Source organism: Cryptomeria japonica, chromosome 2 (genome assembly GCF_030272615.1).
Source record: "Cryptomeria japonica chromosome 2, Sugi_1.0, whole genome shotgun sequence".
Classification (NCBI taxonomy): domain Eukaryota; kingdom Viridiplantae; phylum Streptophyta; class Pinopsida; order Cupressales; family Cupressaceae; genus Cryptomeria; species Cryptomeria japonica.
Window position 1 is genome coordinate 432,348,577 of NC_081406.1, and position 6,078 is coordinate 432,354,654.

The 6,078-nt window shown below is 49.3% G+C and overlaps 2 non-coding genes across 2 annotated transcripts in view; both read left to right on the plus strand.

Annotated features, from left to right (window-relative positions):
* The first annotated feature begins 4,275 nt into the window (after window positions 1–4,275).
* Window positions 4,276–4,429, plus strand: LOC131031761 (5.8S ribosomal RNA). Its single transcript, XR_009103177.2, has one exon. It is a non-coding gene; the product is annotated as a 5.8S ribosomal RNA (ribosomal RNA).
* Window positions 4,430–4,656: 227 nt separating this feature from the next.
* LOC131031907 (28S ribosomal RNA) overlaps window positions 4,657–6,078 on the plus strand; it is a 3,402-nt gene continuing 1,980 nt past the window's right edge. The window contains exon 1 of the ribosomal RNA XR_009103317.2: window positions 4,657–6,078. This exon is cut by the window's right edge and continues 1,980 nt beyond it. This is a non-coding gene — a ribosomal RNA (28S ribosomal RNA).

Sequence of the window (6,078 nt, forward strand, 5' to 3'; positions counted from 1 at the left end):
GCCTTGGGCCATTGTGAGGGCTGATCGATTTCATGTGTGCATCTCATGTTTGCCCAGTAACAGACTCGATGACCTGTAATCGGTCTTGTTCCCGATTGTTCCTAGAGGTAGTCTTCGGAACTCTTGGATTTGACCTATCACTTGAACTGTCCTCTTCTGAGGATGCTTGTGTGTGTGCTTGTGCCATTTCCTTGGCAGTATTAACAAGATATTAAAGAGTGGAGTGAGCGCCTTGCCCAGCTATGTTTGGGGCTCTCACTCCCTTACCCGGTGTGCAACCATTTTTCACGTAGGTTGCGAAGCATCGTGACTCTTTCGATGTTTGGTGGTTGTCTTCTGGTGATGCGTTAGTCCCAAAGTGCACGTTACTAGCATTTGTGCCATTGTTCTCGATCTTTGGCACATTCCTTCATTGCAATTGGATATATATCTTCATTTATCCACGTAGGCTCCTCCTGCCTATTCAGCACTATCCCACTCTCAGCACTCTCATGGTCTCCTTGGCTTCTCTCTCCCGTGAGCGAGCTCTCTTCTCGAGTCTTTTCCATGTCCCATGGAGGTTGTCTTTCAAAATTCAAGCACACAAACATGATCGGATAAGAGCAGAATTGCCTATGAGGAGAAGCTCACCTTGGGGAGTAGCAATGCCGAGTGTTTTGATAGAGGGTAGAGAGGCGTTGTTTGGGTGGTTGCACAAAAGAGTGCTACGGTTGCATTGAAGGTTGCTTCTTCATCTCCAAAAAACTCTTCGAGGCAAAAAATCTTGTTTACGGGGTCAAGGCGGGATTGTTTGTGCAGGGTGCACCACCAAAAGTGCGTATGGGGCATATGCCTAGGAAATGGATGTCTCTAAGAGGCCTTACTTGGTCGTGTGCATGGTGCACTCTCTCATGGCATGACTATCGCGAGCAATGATGGTGCGGTGGTTTTTGGGTAAAGGGTTCCATACGGGATGTTCTTCCCAGGCTCCTGTGAACCGAGGCCCCTTGTCGTCATGCTTCAACCCATAGAGGGTCCTGTTCCCCCATCGGGAGGGTCGTAATGGTCACGAAGAATGGTTACCCAAGTCACGCTCAGAAGGGAATGATTTGTGCATCGGTTGAGATGTGCTTGTCTGTGCGGGTTGCATCACAACATGTGTGTAGGGGGCATATACCTAGGAAATGGATGTCTCTGAGTGGCCTTACAATTGAGGTGGCTGCATGCATGGTGTCACCTATTCAGATAGACGCATTGTGAGTAGGGTCATTTGGGAGTTTTCGGGTAAAGGGTTCCGTATGGGATGTTCTTCCCAGGTGCTTGTGAACCGGAGCTCCTTGATGCCACGTTCCGACTTTCACACATCTTTTCCTTCCAACGTGATGTTCTTCGTTGGCGCTTGGCGAGAGAGCTGGGCGATGGAAAATTGTTCAGTGCGGTCGAGGATGGCTTTTCTATGCGGGGTGCACCACTTTAAGTGTGTAGTGGGCATATGCTTGGGAAATAGATGTCTTTGAATGGCCTTACAATTGAGGTGGTCACGCGCACGATGCATTTTGCATAGATTTGACATTCGCGAGTAGGTTCGGCTTTGAGACCGAGGGTAAAGGGCTCTGTATGGGATATTCTTCCTAGGTGCTTGTGAACCAAAGCTCCCTATCATACATCTCTAGCCTGCACTCATGTTTTCCTCCCTTTGGGTCTTGAAGAGCACACTTCTTGGTTCTTGCATCTCCATCCTTGGTCAACTTTGGGATGCGGGAGGGTTTTGTTCGATTGCAAGGATGGGCCGCATGCTTTCTAATTTTGGTCTCCCATGAGGGCAGGTCTCTACCTCGCGGTCTCTTTGGCAGAGGCCTAGGGTGGCCTGCTCATGGCCGGAAGCTACCTGGTTGATCCTACCAGTAGTCATATGCTTGTCTCAAAGATTAAGCCATGCATGTCTAAGTATGAACTATTTCAGACTGTGAAACTGCGGATGGCTCACTAAATCAGTTATGGTTTCTTTGATGGTACTTTGTTACTCAGATAACCGTAGTAATTCTAGAGCTAGTACGTGAACCAAATCCTGACTCTTGGAAGGGATGCATTTATTAGATAAAAGGTCGGTGCGGGCTCACCTGCTACTTTGGTGATTCATGATAACTCGACAGATCACACGGCCTTTGTGCTGGTGACGCTTCATTCAAATTTCTGCCCTATCAACTTTCGATGGTAGGATAGAGGCCTACCATGGTGGTGATGGGTGACAGAGAATTAGGGTTCGATTCTGGAGAGGGAGCCTGAGAAATGGCTACCACATCCAAGGAAGGTAGCAGGCACGCAAATTACCCAATCTTGACACGGGGAGGTAGTGACAATAAATAACAATACTGGGCTCATCGAGTCTGGCAATTGGAATGAATACAATCTAAATCCCTTAACGAGGATCCATTAGAGGGCAAGTCTGGTGCCAGCAGCCATGTTAATTCCAGCTCCAATAGCATATATTTAAGTTGTTGCAATTAAAAAGCTTGTAGTTGGACCTTGGGTCGTCACGGTCGGTCCACCTACTTGGTTTGCACTGGCCCTCACATCCCTTTTGCTGGTAGCGTGTTCCTGGCCTTAATTGGTTGGGTTGTAGTTCCGGTGCCATTACTTTGAAAAAATTAGAGTGCTCAAAGCAAGCCTATGCTTTGAATACATTAGCATGGAATAACGTGATAGGAGTCTGGTCTTGTTCCGTTGGCCTTTGAGACCGGAGTAATGATTAATAAGGACTGTCAGGGGCATTCTTATTTCATTTTCAGAGGTGAAATTCTTGGATTTATGGAAGACGAACCACTGCGAAAGCATTTGCCAAGGATGTTTTCATTAATCAAGAATGAAAGTTGGGGGCTCGAAGATGATCAGATACTAGTCTCAACCATAAACGATGCCGACCAGGGATCGGCGGATGTTGCTCTAAGGACTTTGCCAGCACCTTCTGAGAAATCAGAGTGTTTGGGTTCTGAGGGGAGTATGGTCACAAGGCTGAAACTTAAAGGAATTGATCGAAGGGCACCACCAGGAGTGGAGCCTGTGGCTTAATTTGACTCAACACGGGGAAACTTACCAGGTCCAAACATAGTAAGGATTGACAGATTGAGAGCTCTTTCTTGATTCTATGGGTGGTGGTGCATGGCTATTCTTAGTTGGTGGAGCGATTTGTCTGGTTAATTCCATTAACAAATGAGACCTCAGCCTGCTAACTAGCTATGCCGAGGTTCCCCTTTGCGGCCAACTTCTTAAAGGGACTATGGCCTCCTAGGCCTTGGAAGTTTAAGGTAATAACAGATCTATGATGCCCTTAGATGTTCTGGGTTGCACACACGCTACACTGATGCAACCAATGATTTTTTCTCCCTGGCCCAAAAGGTTCAGGAAATCTTGCCAAATTGCATCGTGATGGGGATAGACCATTGCAATTATTGATCTTCAACAAGGAATTCCTAGTAAGCATGAGTCATCAGCTCGCGTTGACTACGTCCCTACCCTTTGTACACACTGCCCATCGCTCCTACCAATTGAATGATCCGGTGAAGTGTTCGGATCACGCCGACGGCGGTGGTTCCTGTCACCAACATCACAAGAAGTTCATTGAACCTTATCATTTAGAGGAAGGAGAAGTCGTAACAAGGTTACCGTAGGTGAACTTGTGGTAGGATCATTGTCAGTTCTGGGCGCTTAATCGTGCAGGGGAGGAGGTGAGGGAGGCACATCAAGCTCACCTCCTTCCCAACCCTTGCCCTCAACGATGTGTGGATGGTTGGGCCTCGCTGCATGGCTCAGCCCTGGGTTCCACGCCGTTGGCTCGAGGTGATCGAATGTTGTGATCGGGTGCATGCCCTTTTTGGGGGAGGCTGAGTCTCTATCCCGTCAAGTTTGCATGCCCCCAATTGCATGCGTGGTGTTGTCCCAGCAATCTGTCAGTTCTACAATGGGAAGTTGGGACTACTGCAACCCCCCGTTACGTCTCCCAGGGGAACAACATGTCGCTTGAGCATTCCCACCATCGACAAGTGCACTCTCGAGCGATCGCTCATGGGGTAGGACCCATCCTTCGGATACAGGGTTCTCTCGAGGTGACATCCTCTTATGCAATGCAATGGGGCGGGGACACGCAACCTTCCAGTGCCCCCTTGCACTGACAAATGGTTCATGTGAAACACCCTACATCGGTGCGACTCACACCAAGAAGTCCAAAACATTGAAGAGTGGCCCAGGCGCCTTTGTGCATTTGGGTCACCCAAAAAAATATGAACAAGATAAAAACACAACTCTCGGTAATGGATATCTCGGCTCTCACCATGATGAAGAGTGTAGCAAAATGCGATACTTAGTGTGAATTGCAGAATCCTTTGAATCATTGAGTCTTTGAATGCAAGTTGCACCCGAGGCCTCGACTGAGGGCACATCTACTTTGGCATCATACTCCAAAATCACCCTCCCTCACAGAGGAGCAGAGATGGACATTCGTGCCTGCCAGCGGTGCGGTCACCTGAAATGAGCACGAGGTCCCTTGCCTCATCACGATGAGCGGTGGCCTATGCGGGTCGGCGTTGGTTTGTGTGGGTCGAGCGAGGCCAAGTGTGGAACTTCAACCAGGCCACAGTGACCTACCAGCGTGCGGGTAAAATGTGCTTGGCCCCTTTGCCATGTCCCCAAGTCAGGAGTGAATACCCACTAATTTTAAGCATACCACTAAGCGGAGGATAAGAAACTTACCAGGATTCCCTTAGTAACGGCGAGTGAACCAGGAAGAGCCCAACATGAAAACCAATGGTTTTGCCTACCAAATTGTAGTCTATATAAGAGTCCTCAGCAATGGACTGGGCCCAAGTCCCATGGAAGGGGGCACCAAAGAGGGTGAGAGCCCCGTCGGGCCCAGACCTTGCTATACCACGAGGTGCTTTCAGCGAGTCGGGTTGTTCGGGAATGCAGCCCTAATCGGGTGGTAAATTATGTCCAAGGCTAAATATGGGTGAGAGACCGATAGCGAACAAGTACCGTGAGGGAAGGACAAAAAGGATGTTGAAAAGAGAGTTAAAGAGTGCTTGAAATTGCCAGGAGGGAAGTGGATGGAGGCTGGCAATGTGCCCTGGATGGATGCGAAATGACGTTAGCCAGTCCACCGCTCAGCTCGGGGGGTGTGCCAGTGCGGGCCATTGCGGCGGCACAAGCACGACCTTCTGGTCGCAATGTACCTCTATTGTGGTGGTCGAGGAGTGAAGCACATGCCTACCACGGTGGGCCCTCGGGCACCTGCGCGCTCGTGGCGTTGGCCAGCGGGCTTTCCATCCGACCCGTCTTGAAACACGGACCAAGGAGTCTAACATGTGTGCGAGTTAGCGGGTTGGGAAACCCACGAGGCACAAGGAAGCTAACTAGCAAGATCCCCTCTCAGGGGGTGCACCTCCGACTGACCCTAATCTTCTATGAAGGGTTCGAGTGCAAGCACACCTGTTGGGACCTGAAAGATGGTGAACTATGCCTGAGTAGGGTGAAGCCAGAGGAAACTCTGGTGGAGGCCCGTAGCGATACTGACATGCAAATTGTTCATCTGACTTGGGTATAGGGGTGAAAGACTAATCAAACCATCTAGTAGCTGGTTTCCTCCGAAGTTTCCCTCAGGATAGTTGGAGCTCATGTGCGAGTTTTATCAGGTAAAGCAAATGATTAGAGGCATCGGGGGCATAACACCCTTGAACTATTCTCAAACTTTAAATAGGTAAGGCGATGCGGCTGCTCCGTTGAGCCACACCATGAAATCACGAGCTCTAAGTGGGCCATTTTTGGTAAGCAGAACTATCGATGTGGGATGAACCAAAAGCCGAGTAACGATGCCAAATTGCGAGCTAACCTAGATCCCACAAAGGGTGTTGGTTGATTAAGACAGCAGGATGGTGGTCATGGAAGTTGAAATCCGCTAAGGAGTGTGTAACAACTCACCTGCCGAATCAACTAGCCTTGAAAATGGATGGTGTTGAAGTGTGCAACCTATACTTGGTCGTCAGGGCAAGTGCCAGGCTCCGATGAGTAGGAGGATGCGGGGGTTGTTGCGAAACCTTGGACGTGAGC